Source organism: Bufo bufo, chromosome 2 (assembly GCF_905171765.1).
Source record: "Bufo bufo chromosome 2, aBufBuf1.1, whole genome shotgun sequence".
NCBI lineage: Eukaryota > Metazoa > Chordata > Amphibia > Anura > Bufonidae > Bufo > Bufo bufo.
The window spans coordinates 402,340,456-402,360,916 of NC_053390.1; positions in this window are offsets into that span (position 1 = coordinate 402,340,456).

Sequence of the window (20,461 nt, forward strand, 5' to 3'; positions counted from 1 at the left end):
AGCTGTGTAAGATCTTCTAAAATGGCCAGAGATTTTCCTGGCCTGCCGCAAGACGTCCTAGACCCCGGGGTATTTGGCAACGAATCGCTGCACGTGTCATTTTGCCTTGTTTCAGCGCGCTCAGCAGATTGGCATCATTGTCGCACACCACTTTGCCAACTGTAAAATTGAGCGGGGTTAGCCACTGATCCGCCTGTGACCGCAAAGCTGAAACAAGTGCAGGACCAGTGTGGTTCTTGGCTTCCAGGGACAACAGACGCAGCACAGGATGGCAACATGTCACCTGGAACGTCGAATAGGTTCTGGGGAGGTTCTGGGAAAGAGACGGTAGGAGCGGAAAAAAGGAGAAGTCAGCCGAGGAGGAGAGGGAGGATGGAGTAGGAGAAGAAAAGGCAGGCCTGCATGCAATCCGTGGCGGTAACACCAAATCTACACGGGTGCCACGGTTTGCATGCTTGACGGCCGTCAGAATGTTCACCCAGTGGGCAGTAAAGTTATTTACTTTCCCTCCCCGTGTTTGCTAGACCACGTATCTGTGGTCAGATGTATCTAGGCATTGACACTGTGTGCCAGAAATACATTTACTTGCCGCTGATCGTGGCGATATAGCTCTGGGATGCCCTTCTGGAGAAATATTTCCTTCCGGGGACCTTCCATTGCGGTGTTCTAAAGGCCACAAATTTATAGTCCACCAGTTTATATGGCAGTAGTTGGCGGGCTAGCAGTTCTGACAAGCCAGCGGTCAGCCGTTGGGCAAGAGGGTTACCCGGTGTCATCATCTTTTATCGCTTGAACATTTGGGGCAAGGAAGCCTGACTTTTGGCAGATGAACGCAACGATGGCACCATGGAAGCTGGAGTGGAGGACAACCTGGAGGAGAGAGGAGAAGGAGAAGAGGCAGGATGGGGAGCACCAGGAGTGTGGCTTTGTGGGTTCTGACGGTGTTGCTCCCACTGGGCTCGGTGATGGGAGGCCAGGTGCCTTCTTAAGGCAGTCGTCCCAAGGTTAGTGTTGGGCTTACCGCGACTTATGCGTTGACAGCACAGGCTGCAGATGGCAACACTATTGTCAGCAGCGGACACGTTAAAAAAATCCCACACTGCGGAGCCACGTGCCGGCGACCTGGGAGCGCCAGATGTGACCGTGCATGGTGAATGGCTCATTCCAGATACATTAGCAGTCTGCTTTTTGCCTTGTGTGCACTGTAAGTTCTGCCTGCTTCTTCTCCTTCTCCTCCCTATCTGCTGCTCCGTCTCTCCCTCTGAACTCCCCTCCTCTTCCTCTCCTGTGGGCACCTACGTGACGTCCATCGACACATCATCATCAGATTCTTCACCATTACCACCACTGACATTAGAGATCTCGGAGTAGGCAGCAACAGCAGGGAATACCCTCCTTGGGCTGATCTGGGTACTGTCGTCAGACTGCTGGGTGGCGACCGTTGATACCTCCTCTTCCTGATCCGATGCCAATAATGGCTGCGCATCAATAGTGTCTTGTAATGGATGGGAAAATAATTCCTCTGACTCGAGCGGAGGGGATATGGTGGTGGTGTCTTTAGGGGTGCACACAGCAGAGAGTGAAGAGGGTGCAGATAGAAAGGATGAGGAGGGTGCAGAAGCGGAAGGCTGACTGAGCCACTCAACCAAGTCTGGTGTGTCCTTTGACGTAATCGTACGCACCTTCTGCAACTTCCCACTTAGGCTCCGGCCTGGTGCCCCTGCCCGACCCCTACCACCCCTGCGGAATGGCCTGCCTCTTCCTCTGCCTGTCATTTTCAAAATGACCCTGTGACAAAAGTCCCTATAGAAGAGCAGTATTTTTGGAAGAAGGTATATCACACCCCTGCCTCAAACAGTTTTTTGGGGGGGCAACTGGTAAATCACACCAGTAGAAATTATTTCTTCAAATAGTGTTTTTCACTCTGTGTAGATGCGGTAATGCAGTGAAACCGCAGACAAATGCTGCACTACCTAAATGCACTATATAGAAAGTATATTATTGGTATATAGCACCCCTGCTTCAATCAGTTTTTTGGGGGGGCAACTGGTAAATCACACCAGTAGAAATTATTTCTTCAAATAGTGTTTTTCACTCTGTGTAGATGCGGTAATGCAGTGAAACCGCAGACAAATGCTGCACTACCTAAATGCACTATATAGAAAGTATATTATTGGTATATAGCACCCCTGCTTCAATCAGTTTTTTGGGGGGGCAACTGGTAAATCACACCAGTAGAAATTATTTCTTCAAATAGTGTTTTTCACTCTGTGTAGCTGCGGTAACGCAGCAAAACCGCAGACAAATGCTGCACTACCTAAATGCACTATATAGAAAGTATATTATTGGTATATAACACCCCTGCTTTAATCAGTTTTTTGGGGGGGCAACTGGTAAATCACGCCAGTAGAAATTATTGGTTCCAATAGCATTTGTCACTCCGTGTAGATGAGGTAACGCAGCAAAACCGCAAACAAATGCTGCACTACTTAAATGCATTATATAGAAAATATATTATTGGTATATCACACCCCTGCTTCAATCAGTTTTTTGGGGGGGCAACTGGTTAATTAAACCAGTAGAAATTATTTCTTCAAATAGTGTTTTTCACTCTGTGTAGCTGCGGTAACGCAGCAAAACCGCAGACAAATGCTGCACTACCTAAATGCACTATATAGAAAGTATATTATTGGTATATAACACCCCTGCTTTAATCAGTTTTTTGGGGGGGCAACTGGTAAATCACGCCAGTAGAAATTATTGGTTCCAATAGCGTTTGTCACTCCGTGTAGATGAGGTAACGCAGTAAAACCGCAAACAAATGCTGCACTACTTAAATGCATTATATAGAAAATATATTATTGGTATATCACACCCCTGCTTCAATCAGTTTTTTGGGGGGGGCAACTGGTTAATTAAACCAGTAGAAATTATTTCTTCAAATAGTGTTTTTCACTCTGTGTAGCTGCGGTAATGCAGCAAAACCGCAGACAAATGCTGCACTACCTAAATGCACTATATAGAAAGTATATTATTGGTATATAACACCCTGCTTCAATCAGTTTGTTTGGGGGGGTCAACTGGTAAATCACACCAGTAGAAATTATTTCTTCAAATAGTATTTTTCACTCTGTGTAGATGAGGTAACGCAGCAAAACCGCAAACAAATGCTGCACTACTTAAATGCACTATATAGAAAATATATTATTGGTATATTACACACCTGCTTCAATCAGTTTTTTGGGGGGGCAACTGGTTAATTAAACCAGTAGAAATTATTTCTTCAAATAGTGTTTTTCACTCTGTGTAGCTGCGGTAACACAGCAAAACCGCAGACAAATGCTGCTCTACCTAAATGCACTATATAGAAAGTATATTATTGGTATATAACACCCCTGCTTCAATCAGTTTTTTGGGGGGGCAACTGGTAAATCCCACCAGTAGAAATTATTTCTTCAAATAGTATTTTTCACTCTGTGTAGATGCGGTAACGCAGCAAAACCGCAGACAAATGCTGCACTACCTAAATGCACTATATAGAAAGTATATTATTGGTATATAACACCCCTGCTTTAATCAGTTTTTTGGGGGGGCAACTGGTAAATCACACCAGTAGAAATTATTGGTTCCAAAAGTGTTTTTCACTCTGTGTAGATGTGGTAACGCAGCAAAACCGCAGACAAATGCTGCACTACCTAAATGCACTATATAGAAAATATATTATTGGTAAATAACACCCCTGCTTCAATCAGTTTTTTGGGGAGGCAACTGGTAAATCACACCAGTAGAAATTATTGGTTCCAATAGCGTTTGTCACTCTGTGTAGATGCGGTAACGCAGCTAAACCGCAAACAAATGCTGCTCTACCTAAATGCACTATATAGAAAGTATATTATTGGTATATAACACCCCTGCTTCAATCAGTTTTTTGGAGGGCAACTGGTTAATTAAACCAGTAGAAATTATTTCTTCAAATACAGTTTTTCACTCTGTGTAGATGCGGTAAAGCAGAAAAACAGCAGACAAATGCTGCACTACCTAAATGCAGTATATCGAATGTATATTATTGGTATATAACACCCCTGCTTCAATCAGTTTTTTTTGGGGGGCAACTGGTAAATCACACCAGTAGAAATTATTAGTTACAATATTGTTTGTCACTCTGTGTAGATGCAGTAACACAGGAAAACCACAAACAAATGCTGCACTACCTAAATGCACTATATAGAAAGTATATTATTGGTATAGAACACCCCTGTCTCAATCAGGTTTTTTTGGGTGACACTGGTGAATCACACCAGTAGAAATTATTTTTTCCAATAGCGTTTGGCTCTCTGTGTGACTGCAGTATCGCAGCAGAACCGCACACAACTGCTGCACAATACAATTGCACTATAATATACTTTCTATGTTGGAAAGTATATTATAAGTATATTACACCCTCAGTATATCACACCTATCGATAGCACACCTATATCAGTCCTTAAAAGGACTTTTGTGGCCCTATTAGATAGCCTTTTGTGTCCCTAACAGTCTTTCCCTGCTACACACAGCATCCTCTCCGTACACTGGCAAAAGACTGAATGTAAAATGGCGCCCAGATCAGGTTAATTGAAATGTCTCAATTGGCTGTCCTGTACCACCTGATGGATGTGTCGTGGGTCAAAATTCTTCACAATGTAAAAGAATATGGCGGGCGCGAATATCGCCATATGTTCGCCCGTTCGTCAAACAGCGAATGAGCAAAGTTGCCGCGAAACAAACCGCAAGACCATCTCTAATTATGCACACTCTGATTGGGTAACTGTCACTAGTGGGGTACCACAGGAGTCAGTATTGGTCCCTATTTTCTTCAATATATTTATTAATGATCTTGTAGAAGGCTTGCACAGTAAAATATACATTTTTGCAGACAACACTAAACTGTATAAAGCAATTAACATAGAAGAGGACAGTATACTGCTACAGATGGATCTGGATAGATCGGAGGCTTGGACAGAAAAGTGGCAGATGAGGGTTAACATTGACAAATGTAAGGCTATGCACATAGGAAGGAATAATGCAAGTCACCTGTACATACTAAATGGTAAAACACTAGGTAACACTAACATGGAAAAGGACTTAGGAATTTTAGTGGACAGCAAACTAAGTTGTAAAAACCAGTGTCAGGCAGCTGCTGTCAAGGCCAATAAGATAATGGGTTGCATCAAAAGGGGCATAGATGCCCGTGATGAGAACATAGTCCTGCCACTTTACAAAACACTAGTAAGACCACACATGGAGTACTGTGTACAGTTCTGGGCTCCTGTAAACAAGGCAGACATAGCAGAGCTGGAGAGGGTTCAGAGGAGGGCAACTAAAGCAATAACTGGAATGGGTGGACTACAGTACCCAGAAAGATAATCAAAATTAGGGTTATTCACTTTAAAAAAAGACAACTACGTGGCGATCTAATAACTATGTATAAATATATCAGTGGTCAGTACAAAGATCTCTCCCCTCATCTATTTATACCCAGGACTGTGACAGTGACAAGGGGACATCCTCTGTGTCTGGAGGAAAGAAGGTTTGTACACAAACATAGAAAAGGATTCTTTACGGTAAGAGCAGTGAGACTATGGAACACTCTGCCTGAGGAGGTGGTGATGGTGAGTTCACTAAAAGAGTTCAAGAGGGGCTTGGATATTTCTGGAGTGTAATAATATTACAGGTTATAGTTACTAGAGATGGATCGTTGATCCAGAGAGTTATTCTGATTGCCTGATTGGAGTCGGGAAGGAGTTTTTCCCCCTTAAGTGGGGAAAATTGGCTTCTACCTCACAGTTTTTTTTTTTGCCTTCCTCTGGATCAACTTGCAGGATAACAGGCCAAACTGGATGGACAGATGTCTTTTTTTCAGCCTTATAAACTATATTACTTTATCTTTACAATTTACATTCTTACTATACATATCCTTACTGAAATCCTTTGTTTCCCCCAGCCATGATGTGAGTTAAGCAAGTCAGGTAGTGCACTTTTTCAAGGTGACTATTTAGTGTTTGATCAGTAATTTTCATTAATAATTGTAAGCCAAAACCAAGAGTACGTACAAAACACAGAAGAAGCCCAAATCTTTCCATTATAGTTTTTTCTCTGTAGGTTCCACTCCTGGTTTTGGCTTACAAATACTGATGCAAAATTCTAACCAAATATTAAATGTTTGAAAGTAGCCTTGCCTAGAACTGTAGGGATTAGTTGTTACAAGCTTATCTATCAAACAAATTAACCAAATTGTAGACTTCTTTATTACAGCACTGTAAAACTGGTTTAAAAGGTGTACATGCACATGTCGTGGGTACATATACCCATGCCTCCAAATGATTTCTTTCTCATTCTTAGTTCTACAGTAGATGAATACTGACTTCTTCAGTTAACTGAATAGTAATATGTAATGTCTACAGCATATTTTGGTGTATTCTTCAGAAATAAAGTTGATGACCTCTCCTCCATTAACGTATTCATAATCTTGGGCACAAGTCTTATGGTTAACCCAAAGTAACGGTTTTCTTCACAATAAGCTATGAAACATAACACTAATGATCTGTCCTCTTTGGAATTCAGACAAGACTCAATTTTTTGCCTTTAATGACCTTCTCACAGACAATGCACCCATATTAAACAAACTTTAATTCTTAAATAGGCCCTTTCATGAGATTATGTGTTACAAACTGGTATGCTTACCATATGGAGTGGCCCCTACAGATGCAAGCATTTAAAAAACAAACAAAAAAAAAACCTCCGTTCTGCCGCTGTGTCCCCCGCTGTTTTTTGGTGTCTGATATGTTAATTTAGACCATCGGTACAGGGAGGAGGCATAGAGTGGAAAGCTTCAGAGTCAGGGAGAAGGTGAGCTATTTTTTCTTTCTGGCTGTGACGTTTGGACCACACTATAGCCAGAGAGAAGTAGACGCCCATTGAGAAAACCAAATGTCTCCTGTTCCCTGTACCTATAGTCTAAATCAGGGATGCCCAACCTGCGGCCCTCCAGTTGTTGCAAAACTACAACTCACAGTATTTCTGGACAGCCTACAGCTATTAGGGCATGCTGGTAATTGTAGTTTTGCAACAGCTGGAGGGCTACAGGTTGAGCATCCCCGGTGGGAACACAGTGGCGGAACAGAGGGATATTTTAGAAAAAAAAAGTGCTTGCATCTGTAGGGGCCAACCTATCTGGTAAGCTTACCAGTTTGTAACACATAGTCCCATGAAAGGTCCTCTACATTTGGAGATTGTCCAGAGCTTATACATTTACAAACAGATGGAACATGATATCTTCTAAGTTCACATTTGCAACAAGGTTCCATTCAAGGCCTATGTGGTAGATTCAGTTTCCATCAAATCCAGTGGGCAAAAAAGACTTGCATAACTGTTTGTTTTTTTCTAACAGAGTGGACTTTAAAATGGAACCCATTAATGGAGTCCGTTTGACATTGTTTGGTTCAGTCAACATTTGGCACTTGCAATATTTTTGTTGTTCTGCTTCTATAACGGAGCAGAACAACGAACATTGATAGCAATGTTGTGAACCCAGTCCTAAGCACAGAATTTTTTATCAGGTCTTCAGTAGCAAATTTACTTTTCTGTAATTTGCTTGTTTTTTATATTTATGCCTATTTCCACTTACATTCTCATTGACCTCTCTCCAACTTGACTCTAGCTACTCATGTCATCTGTGGCTTTCTTTTTTGAGAAGTTTATAGGAATTTTTTTTTTTCCTTACTAGCCTTTCCTGTTCTCTGCTTGACCTGCTCTCTTAGTTGCCCCGGACAGCAGGAACATGGAATATATTTAATAACAAAAGGTCACTAAATGCTAATGTGACATTTTGTGGCTAACATTTTTTACTGCAGCTTCACGGGTAGCAATTAATGCACAGAGGAAAGTAAAAAAAGAGTTTTCTGTGCCTTAATCATTTGGCACTCCATAAATTTATATGAGAGGCAGCATGAGAGCATTGTCTGTAGAAGACATGTATATGATTGTCCTTTATGAGCATGCCAATAGACTGCTTGAGTGTGTTCCTCTGAAGATTATACTCTTGTGAAATATACTGCTGCTTGTTTCATAAAACTGTTTATTTATGAGATGAAGGTGATCATTTCTGATGCTAAATAATAGATGAGCAAACATGTATTATCAACCACAATACTTCTAGAAAACTTGCCAAATTTTGAAAAGCAGTTTTTCAGTCACACATTGTGTATGGCATGATCAGCAAAATGTGGTCAATCATTTTCCATTATACTCTAGGACTAGGGAGTGAATTTTTTTTAAAAACCTGACCTGACAGTTTAATCTGACACAGACCTCCCTAATGTACAGTCCCTCTTTTCGACCCAAGTCCCCCTGTCCCTCTTTGCTCTTTATATGTCCCTCTTTTTGATCTGAGGTATAGATTTGCATTATTACATTCACAATATTGACCCAGAAAGTGTTTCTCTGGTTCCTCTCTGTATAGTTGAGCCCGTTTTGTTTATTATTTCATTATTTGATGCAGTTGGGAGATTAGAAATTTCTATATTCAAATTCTTTTTGTGCCATTTAGTAAGAGAAAACTATTGAAGTGTATAGATTTGCAGGAAAAATAGATCTTTCACACAATGAACCATAAGTGACCCTCTTTGACCATTACAAATGTTGGGAGGTATGCTGACATGCTGATGGTGGAATCATTTATATGAACAATCCAGTGGACAAACAATTGACCGCAATACAGCTAATCATTATCTCATGTGTATAGCCAGTTACAGAAATGAGGCTTCTCTGATTCACATGGGGATTTCATTCAGAACTACTTATTTGACTACATTTTGGTTGAGCTATTTAGTGTGCAAACATATTCACCACTTCACAATGGCATTTTTCGAGTGGGTTCATGCACTTATTTGCTGCACTACCACACATTGACCACCACTGCCACAGCACAGCACCTACAGGTGTCAAGACAGCCCATGCAAGACAGCATTGTAGAATTTCTAATGAATTTATTGGTAAATTCCTGGGTAAAATAAGTATTTGGTCACCTACAAACAAAAAGAATTCTAGCTCTCACAGACCTGTAACTTCTTCTTTAAGAGGCTCCTCTGTCCTCCACTCGTTACCTGTATTAATGGAACCTGTTTGAACTTGTTATCAGTATAAAAGACACCTCAACCTCAAACAGTCACACTCCAAACTCCACTATGGCCAAGACCAAAGAGCTGTCGAAGGACACCAGAAACAACATTTTAGACCTGCAGCAGGCTGGAAAGACTGAATCTGCAATAGGCAAGCAGCTTGGTGTGAAGAAATCAACTGTGGGAGCAATTATTAGAAAATGGAAGACATACAAGACCACTGATAATATCCCTCCATCGGGGGCTCCACGCAGATCTCACCCTGTGGGGTCAAAATGATCGCAAGTGAATGACCTGCAGAGAGCTGGGACCAAAGTAACTAAGGCTACCATCAGTAACACGCTACGCCGCCAAGGACTCAAATCCTGCAGTGCCAGATATGTCCCCCTGCTTAAGCCAGTACATCTCCGGGCCCGTGTGAAGTTTTCTAGAGAGCATTTGGATGATCCAGAAGAGGATTGGGAGAATGTCATATGGTCAGATAAAACTAAAGTAGAGCTTTTTGGTAAAAACTCAACTCGTCGTGTTTGGAGGAGAAAGAATACTGAGTTGCATCCAAAGAACACCATACCTACTATGAAGTATGGGGGTGGAAACATCATGCTTTGGGGCTGTTTTTCTGCAAAAGGACCAGGACGACTGATCCGTGTAAAGGAAAGAATGAATGGGGCCATGTATCGTGAGATTTTGAGCGAAAACCTCCTTCCATCAGCAAGGGAATTGAAGATGAAATGTGGCTTGGTCTTTCTGCATGACAATGATCCAAAACACACCGCCCGGGCAACAAAGGCATGGCTTCGTAAGAAGCATTTCAAGGTCCTGGAGTGGCCTAGCCAGTCTCCAGATCTCAATCCCATAGAAAACCTTTGGAGGGAGTTGAAAGTCCGTGTTGCCCAGCGACAGCCCCAAAACATCACTGCTCTAGAGGAGATCTGCATGGAGAGACAGTGTGTGAAAACCTTGTGAAGACTTGCAGAAAACGTTTGACGTTTGTCATTGCCAACAAAGGGTATATAACAAAGTATTGAGATGAACTTTATTGACCAAATACTTATTTTCAACCATAATTTGCAAATAATTTTTTTCAAAATCTGACAATGTGATTTTCGGGATTTTTGTTCTCATTATGTCTCTCATAGTTGAGGTATACCTATGATGATAATTACAGAACGCTCTCATCTTTTTAGGTGGGAGAACTTGCACAATTGGTGGCTTACTAAATACTTTTTTGCCCCACTGTAGCTTCTGAAACCAAATGGAAAGGTAAGCATTTGTGATATGTTCACATGGTACACCACTGTTGTTGCTGTGGTGCTGTGCCTGTGGGTTGATGTGGCCTATTGCCAAAAAAGGGCTTAGACTGACAGCAGGAGTGCTTGCTGTTGGGCTGCTGGGTCTCACTGCCTGCAGGAGCTGTGTTGCAGTTGCAGTAGTCGCAATGTGGCCCTGAGCCAAATTAGTGTAGGTACCCACATGAAAGAGGCCACCATTGAGTGGGACTAAATAATTTAATCAAAACATACACCAAAGGCCTCATGTTCATATTTGCAGTTGATCAATGCATAGCATGTGGATGCTGTCCATGGTTTGTGCTTGGAATATTATGTAGAATTTTCAGCTCTGTTTTACCATTTTTCCACAACAGTATGTCTTGTATTGCCAAAAAAGGACCATTGTAAGTTTATAATATATGATACTATATATAATGTAAGTTATGTTAGTATATGTTAGTATATGTAAGTATATGTAAGCTCACAATGATTATGTAAGTGTATGTACAGTGGCGGAAATAATTATTTGACCCCTCACTGATTTTGTAAGTTTGTCCAATGACAAAGAAATGAAAAGTCTCAGAACAGTATCATTTCAATGGTAGGTTTATTGTAACAGTGGCAGATAGCACATCAAAAGGAAAATCGAAAAAATAACTTTAAATAAAAGATAGCAACTGATTTGCATTTCATTGAGTGAAATAAGTATTTGAACCCTCTAACAAAAAAAGACTTAATACTTGGTGGAAAAACCCTTGTTTGCAAGCACAGAGGTCAAACGTTTCTTGTAATTGATGACCAAGTTTGCGCACATTTTAGGAGGAATGTTGGTCCACTCCTCTTTGCAGATCATCTCTAAATCCCTAAGGTTTCGAGGCTGTCTCTGTGCAACTCTGAGCTTGAGCTCCCTCCATAGGTTTTCGATTGGATTAAGGTCCGGAGACTGACTAGGCCACTCCATGACCTTAATGTGCTTCTTCTTGAGCCACTCCTTTGTTGCCTTTGCTGTATGTTTTGGGTCATTGTCGTGCTGGAACACCCATCCACGACCCATTTTCAGTTTCCTGGCAGAGGGAAGGAGGTTGTCGCTCAGGATTTCACGATACATGGCTCCGTCCATTTTCCCGTTTATGCGAATAAGTTGTCCTGTGCCCTTAGCAGAAAAACACCCCCAAAGCAAAATGTTTCCACCCCCATGCTTGACGGTGGGGACGGTGTTTTGGGGGTCATAGGCAGCATTTTTCTTCCTCCAAACACAGCGAGTTGAGTTAATGCCAAAGAGCTCTATTTTGGTCTCATCAGACCACAGCACCTTCTCCCAGTCACTCTCTGAATCATTCAGGTGTTCATTGGCAAACTTCAGACGGGCCTGCACATGTGCCTTCCTGAGCAGGGGGACCTTGCGAGCCCTGCAGGATTTTAATCCATTGCGGTGTAATGTGTTTCCAATGGTTTTCTTGGTGACTGTGGTCCCTGCTAATTTGAGGTCATTAACTAACTCCTCCCGTGTAGTTCTAGGATGCTTTTTCACCTTTCTCAGAACCATTGACACCCCACGAGGTGAGATCTTGCGTGGAGCCCCAGAGCGAGGTCGATTGATGGTCATTTTGTGCTCCTTCCATTTTCGAACAATCGCACCAACAGTTGTCACCTTCTCTCCCAGCTTCTTGCTAATGGTTTTGTAGCCCATTCCAGCCTTGTGCAGGTCTACAATTTTGTCTCTGACATCCTTGGACAGCTCTTTGGTCTTTCCCATGTTGGAGAGTTTGGAGTCTGCTTGATTGATTGATTCTGTGGACAGGTGTCTTTTATACAGGTGACTAGTTAAGACAGGTGTCCTTAATGAGGGTGACTAATTGAGTAGAAGTGTCTAACCACTCTGTGGGAGCCAGAACTCTTAATGGTTGGTAGGGGTTCAAATACTTATTTCACTCAATGAAATGCAAATCAGTTGCTATCTTTTATTTAAAGTTATTTTTTCGATTTTCCTTTTGATGTGCTATCTGCCACTGTTACAATAAACCTACCATTGAAATGATACTGTTCTGAGACTTTTCATTTCTTTGTCATTGGACAAACTTACAAAATCAGTGAGGGGTCAAATAATTATTTCCGCCACTGTAAGTATATGCTCACAATGACTATGTTCCTGGTCAAGACATTGACTAGGTTAAATTGTCACCATCTCATTACCCCCCCCCCCCCCCCCAGTTATTTTTATCAGAGGGTGGTTAAACTGGTATAAATTGTGCACATTTAGGGTCCATTCACACATCAGCAAAATGGGTCCACATCCGTTCTGCAATTTTGCAGAACGGGTGCAGACCCATTCCTTTTCAATGGGGCCGGAATGTGCAGCACGGATGCAAAAGTGCGGATCCGCAAATGCGGATGCGGACAGCATCCGCATTTGCGGATCCGCACTTTTGCATCCGTGCTTCCGTTTCCGCAAAAAAATAGAACATGTCCTATTCTTGTCCGCAATTGCGGACAAGATTTGGCATTTTCTATTATAGAGCTGGCGATGTGCGGTCTGCAAATTGCAGAATGCACATTGCCAATGTCCGTGTTTTGCGGATCCGCAGAACACTTACGGACGTGTAAATGGACCCTTAGGCTGGATTCACAGAAAGTTTTTTTTGTCATTTTTTTTTTTTACATGTTTATGATGTGGTTTTTAGTGCATTTTTTGCCAGAAAACCATCAGATCCAAGTGAAAGTTTATGGGATTTTTGAAATGCATGGCATAGATCCCATTTTTTGCTAGTTTTTTTCTGCCTATGGCATTTTTTATGAAGCCTTTTAAACCAATTGAGTAATTTTACAGGTTTTTTCCCATCCCTTTTCTGTACATAAAAGAACAACTGAAAAAAAACAAAACACAATTCACACTTGTGCTAAGACAATAACACCCTAAAAAAAACTCAACACTGAATCCGCTGAGCTTTTTCAGGCGCATTTCCATCCCTTTCGCTATAGATAAAACAACACCTGAAAAAAAAATGCAATTCACAAAAAACACTATAAAACACATGTGGCATGCAAAAAGACATATACAGTTGCAAGAAAAAGTATGTGAACCCTTTGGTATTATTTGGATTTCTGCACAAATTGGTCATAAAATGTGATCTGATCTTCATCTAAGTCACAACAATAGACAATCACAGTCTGCTTAAACTAATAACACACAAAGAATTAAATGTTACCATGTTTTTATTGAACACACCATGTAAAAATTCACAGTGCAGGTGGAAAAAGTATGTGAACCCTTGGATTTAATAACTGGTTGAACCTCCTTTGGCAGCAATAACTTCAACCAAACGTTTCCTGTAGTTGCAGATAAGACGTGCACAATGGTCAGGAGTAATTCTTGACCATTCCTCTTTACAGAACTGTTTCAGTTCAGCAATATTCTTGGGATGTCTGGTGTGAATCACTTTCTTGAGGTCATACCACAGAATCTCAATCAGGTTGAGATCAGGACTCTGACTGGGCCACTCCAGAAGGCGTATTTTCTTCTGTTTAAGCCATTCTGTTTTTTATTTACTTCTATGCTTTGGGTCGTTGTCCTGTTGCAACACACATCTTCTATCGAGCTTCAGCTGGTGGACAGATGGCCTTAAGTTCTCCTGCAAAATGTCTTGATAAACTTGGGAATTCATTTTTCCGTCGATGATAGCAATCCGTCCAGGCTCTGACGCAGTAAAGCAACTCCAAACCATGATGCCCCCACCACCATACTTTACAGTTAGTGTTGTGTGTTTCTTCCAAACAACTCAACTTTGGTTTCATCTGTCCACAGAATATTTTGCCAGTACTGCTGTGGAACATCCAGGTGCTCTTGTGCAAACTGTAAACGTGCAGCAATGTTTTTTTTGGACGGCAGTGGCTTCCACTGTGGTATCCTCCTATGAAATCCATTCTTGTTTAGTGTTTTACGTATCGTAGATTCGCTAACAGGGATGTTAGCATATGCAAGAGACTTTTGTAAGTCTTTAGCTGACACTCTAAGATTCTTCTTCACCTCATTGAGCAGTCTGCGCTGTGCTCTTGTAGTCATCTTTACAGGATGACCACTCCTACGGAGAGTAGCAGAAGTGCTGGACTTTCGCTATTTATAGACAATTTGTCTTACCGTGGACTGATGAACAGCAAGGCTTTTGGAGATACTTTTATAACCCTTTCCAGCTTTATGCAAGTCAACAATTCTTAATTGAAGGTCTTCTGAAAGCTCTTTTGTGCGAGGCATCATTCACATCAGGCAATGCTTCTTGTGAAAAGCAAACCCAGAACTGGTGTGTGTTTTTTATAGGGCAGGGCAGCTGTAACCAACACCTCCAATCTCATCTCATTGATTGGACGACAGTTGGCTGACACCTCACTCCAATTAGCTCTTGGATATGTCATTAGTCTAGGGGTTCACATACTTTTTTCACCTGCACTGTGAATGTTTACATGGTGTGTTCAATAAAAACATGGTAACATTTAATTCTTTGTGTGTTATTAGTTTAAGCAGACTGTGATTGTCTATTGTTGTGACTTAGATGAAGATCAGATCACATTTTAGGACCAATTTGTGCAGAAATACATAAAATTACAAAGGGTTCACATACTTTTTCTTGCAACTGTATTTGTGTGTTAAGAAGCCATTATCAAGTGGTAATAACAGAGAAACCTGCTTACCCTTAAACACATGGACAGCTACAATCTCGTTTTAGTGTAGTGCAGACTTGATTTTTCAAGACTCCATTTAGTTAACAAACATGTTTTCATGCTTGAGCAGATGGATACCAGACCACCATAAAGTCTCATATTAAGCTATTCATTTTACATTAACCCCATCCCATGGTTGCTTAATCTGTTTGATCATGTGCACAAAACCTAATAAACCACTGCTAAAGGCAACACTCTTTATTCGACTTTGGAATTACAATCCAGCTGAATGTTATACTATGAAGTTTCTATTCCTTCCTGGAAAGAAAGATGGTAAATTATTCTTGCAGTTTCTTTACATATTAAAACCAGATGCCAAAATCCAGTTTAAAACATTGATAAATCATTATAGGTCATGTAAAACTGAATTGGGGGGATGTTAAAAATAGTGCCACTCCTGACATCGTTGTAATTTAAAACTATTCACCTAGAAGTAAAATCATATATAAAGGGTGAATGAAAATGTATTTCAGCAAGCCATATAAAGCTTAACATAAAAATATCCCATTAAATCAGAAAAGTCAAATGGCTTCCATTACTTCCCTAGCCTCCAGATCTAAACATTTAGGGGGGGATTTATCAGGCCCTGCACTCCACAATTCTGTCTTCTTAAATTCCCAAATAGGCCTTTTGGGACTTTTTCAGATCACTTGTGCAAAACTTTTGCAAAGTGAGCTTGGTCAGCTATTTTGATGATTTTCACTCCAGATTTAACACTGGGACTTTTTTTTAAAAAAGTTGCGAAGTCCCAAAGCAACTCCTGTAGGAGGGTGGTGTATAAAACTGGAGTAACATTTTTTAGAAAAAGCGTTAGGTTTAAAGATGCTCCAAATTTACCAAGCAATGTGCCATTTGATAAATTTGGTGCAAAGTAGGCCAACGCAGACTCAAGTAAAACTGACTTCAAATATTACCCTCATGTTAAACACCCTAAATCTGGAAACCTATTGAGTTTAAAGGGGTTGTCTGGGAGTGAATAACTTCTAACAGGTGCAGCCTGTCTCCCCTACTGAAAGGATCTTATTTCCCTGTTCACTGCTGCTCTGGTCCTCTGACCTGGCTCCCACGTCTCCATCTTTCAGTCCATGTCCCCTGATCCTCTTCAGCCACCGTCTGGCTTTAACAGTAATTCATAAAAAAGAGTCTTGTCAGTGCTGAAGACAACAGTTGCTGAAGAGAATCGGGTGACCATGCCCATGTCAGGAAGGAAGAAAACATTCCCTGGACCAGAAGATGGAGACACGGGAGCCAGCGTGGAGGTCTGGAGAGGTGGGGAGCAGGTAGGTATGATCCTTTTAGTAGGGTAAGCAGGCTGCCGGCACCAGAAATTATGTATTCCTGTACAACCCTGTTAAAAAATGGAATAACTAGTCATCTCTTGCTTTACTTAAAAACACTAAAACAAATATTTTCCCCAATTTTATTTGGCAAACCAGCAGCATGACAGTCTAATCTTGCCACCTATAATAAGATAATCCAAACTAATAATTTTTCTTATAAATACATAGTATGAATTAATGTTTTTAATTTGGTCTGATTACACCTATATTCACTACTAACTTCGACCCCAAGTTAAAGTCAATTGGGTCTGCCCTAAAAAATCATAATCACCTGGTATGGGATGGGGAAACTAATTACTCTTTTTTTACATTCAGCAGGAACTCTACTGCTGTTTCATCTTCTCCTGTCTATTAGTATAGGGGAGTTGCTATGTTGATGTTTTATTGTGGGTCATCAGACCACTTTGCTGGAACCAGGCTCGTTTGGAAGAGGAGTTCCAGATCTGTGAACCTTTTAAAAGTTACAGTGTAAAACTTTGTGCATTTGTATCCAGTAATCTAGTATCTAGTTCTTTGTCATGTTGCTTCTTGTGTGTGTAATTGGTCCCATTATATACTATAGTTCAGTCCTTGTTTCTGAGTCTTGTAGTTATCTTTTTCTTTGTTTTTATCTGCTTTGTCTTGTTTCCATTTGCGCTCTCTTCAGATTTTTTTGTTTTTTTGTTTGCCTCTGGGTCCTCAAGTCCTTCTGCTGTTGTCATATTGCAGATTAGGATTTTCAATATGGATTGACTGAGGTTCAGTGGTGTTGGCATAAGGACCCATGTTCTTGTGGAAATTCAGGGAGAGTTAGTTAGGGTCAGTTGTCTATCATTATCCATCTGCTCCATCACCTGTCATCTTCATCATCCGTTCAGACCATCATCAATTACTGTGATCGTATGGTTCCTGTCATCTACTGGTTATTTCCAATTTTCTTGCTTTTCTTGGTAACGGTTAGTGTTGATTTGTGATCATATTCTTGTTCACGTGACTGTCTGGATATTACACAGTTCAGCCCTACTCTAATTCCTGGGGGTTTGTAAATACTTGGAGATACTGTTAGTATCCAGGAAAGGTGTCTGATACAGGTGAAGTCCAGTTCTGACATCTAATGTCCAGCTGGCATTGTTACAATTACAGTGTACATTGTATATAATTTAAAACATTGGGCTGTTGATGCAAAAATGTCCTACTAAGTTTTCCAAACGGAGTCTGCCTTTTGTATGGGCTGTATTATATTTTAAAAAAAAGGACACCCTGAACAGGGTACATTATTCTGTAACTTTGAATGCCCTAATAGGGGAGTTTACAAGGGATTGTCTAAGCCAGACAACTTTCCAAGTGTTAAGAAGTCACTTGCAGGACATTTAATGAATTGACTCATAAGCAAAACCTCTTTTTAATAAGAAGCCGGTATAATAATCAGCGATCATCATCAGTCCTTCTTCTCTACCCAATGGGAAGACACATACATCTGATAAAAGGGAAATGTAATATCGCATGCAAGCCATTGCAATGCATATAATAGATAGATGCTCTGCGTCTGCCTTATGGGACCACCCTCTATGATGTCCATATGCTCTATTTATGCATATGAACAAGTGTTATCAAGTTGATTCTTGGTAGAATAAGCATGCACGGCCACTCTCCATTCATTTTCATGGGAGTGCCGAAAATAGCCAAGCAGTGAGCTCAGCTATTTTTGGAAGTCCCGTAGAAATGAATGGGCACGGCTATTTTAAGCAGTCCCATAGAAATAAAGAGATGGTGGTCACGCATGATCAGTCCGCTCTCCTTCATTTTGCATGCTCAGTTTTAGAGATAGGTGCGGGTCCCAGAGATGGGACCCACACCTATTAGACATTGCAGTCATATCCTAGCGAAATGCCCCTAATGTATGATTTGGGCCAAACCCTTTAATGATCTCTTCTTCGATTTGTGTACACAGTTAAGCTTTTGTCACAGACAGAAACAAGTGCTGCTTCTGAAAGAATAAGGCTTCTTTAAGCAGAAGGAATAGGAATCTACCAGAAGGAAACAAGCAAACCATTCTTCATCTGCCACTTGGCTCCTTTCAGTTCTCTGAAAACACTAGAATGAGTTTAGCAGGATTCTTTCTTGCTGAAATAATACAGGTTTGAAATAGGAAAGTAAAGAGCAATCTAAGTTCATCTTTTTTTTTTTTTTGCTAACCAAAAAGAGCACATGCAAGTTTATTTTTATTTTTTTTAAGATATTTGACATATTACCAGAATAAAACTTTTGGGGGTAGTAAATGCATGTACCGGCAAATTTCCAGGTTACATGATTGCATATCATTTATTAAAATAGGAACATTTATATACATTTAGTTCAACTTTTACCCCCTTTACCAATCAGACACATTTTAATTTTATTTAGTACTTGTGGCTTTGAAAGCTGTCTTTTTTTTTCTCACTCTTTTTTTTGTCTAATGATTATAGTATATTCCATATTTATTAATTGTACATGAGAAAATGTAAAGAAAAGGGGAAATAAGATACCACATATTACTGGTGTCTGTATAATCATATATTGTGCCTGTACAGCAGTAATATGTGTATTAGCTTTCTAAACAGATCTCAGTGTGGTGAAGCTATAGTACATAGAGTATATGATATGTAGCGGCTAGGGCACAGCTCTGCCCTCAGTATGTTGATGTCTAGCCCTGTGATTTCAAGGGGTAAGGGGCATGTGCAGAGCACAGGGGGTGTTACAAAGCAGTGCTCCAAGGATTCAGCCCCCCTCCTGGTGCTCAAACTTCTCATTTGCATTTGAATAAATACACAGCTTTCTCTGCAGCTGTTTAGCATACAGACAAAAGAAATGCATGATGAGCCCTACCAGCCAGTATGCCCTGTAAAAATAAGGTTGATCCTGGTGACAGAGCAGTTTTAACACAATAGGAGAGTAGATGTAAGACGGCATGAGCCAGTCACCAGCCGAAATCTGCAGTGCTTCTGAGTGCATGGGGTATGGTGGATCCTGATGGATCAGGTTCAGAAGAATGATTCTGAAGGGGGTTGGAGGGGGCAGTGAATGGACGAGAGTTAGATTGGGGAATGTGAGAAGCTAACCTTAAAAGATGCGTTTTTAGGGAGTACATAAAACTGTGGATGTTAAGAATCAACCTAATTGCTTGTAGTAGGGTAATATAGAGAACAGCTGCAGCTCGAAATTATGGTAGAAGTCAGTCGTAACTCATTGCCTGCATGGGTAGGATGGCAGATAGAGATGAGAGAAGAGATGTAGGGGAGTGCAGCACTGTGGAGAGCTTTGTGGGTAACAGTGAGCAGTTTAAATTGAATCCTGTATTGTATGGGTAACCAATGCAATGACTGGCACAGGGTGGAGGCATTGAGTAGCGGTTAGACAGATATGTGACCCTGGCTGCTGCATTCATGAAAGATTGGAGAGGGTAGAGTCTGGTGAGCGGGAAGCCAATTAATAGTGAGTTACAGTAATCTAGATGGGAATGGACCAGGGCAACAATGAGAGGTTTTGTTGTTTGCACAGTAAGAAAGGGGCTGATTCTAAAGATGTTTTTGAGGTGCAAGCTGCATGAGCAGGCAAGTGATTGAGTATAGGGGTTAAAGGAAAGATCAGTGTCAAACATAACCCTGAGACAGTGGGTGTGCTGCCTAAGCGTGGTGGTAGTGCCACACACTAAGATAGAGATATCAGACTTAGGTAGGTTAATAGAAAACACCAGTAGTTCAGATTTTGGAAGATTTAGTTTCTGATAGAGAGAGCACATAATGTTACAGAAAGCAGACAGTCAGTGGTGTTCTGTAGTACAGCAGGGGTGATGTCACAGGTTGAAGTCTATAGTTGGGTGTCATCGACACAGAGATGGTACTGGAAACCAAATCAGCTGATAGTCTGCCAAGTAGTGGCTGTGTAGAGCTATCTACAGGGTGGGCCATTTATATGGGTACACCTTAATAAAATGGGAATGGTTGGTGATATTAACTTCCTGTTT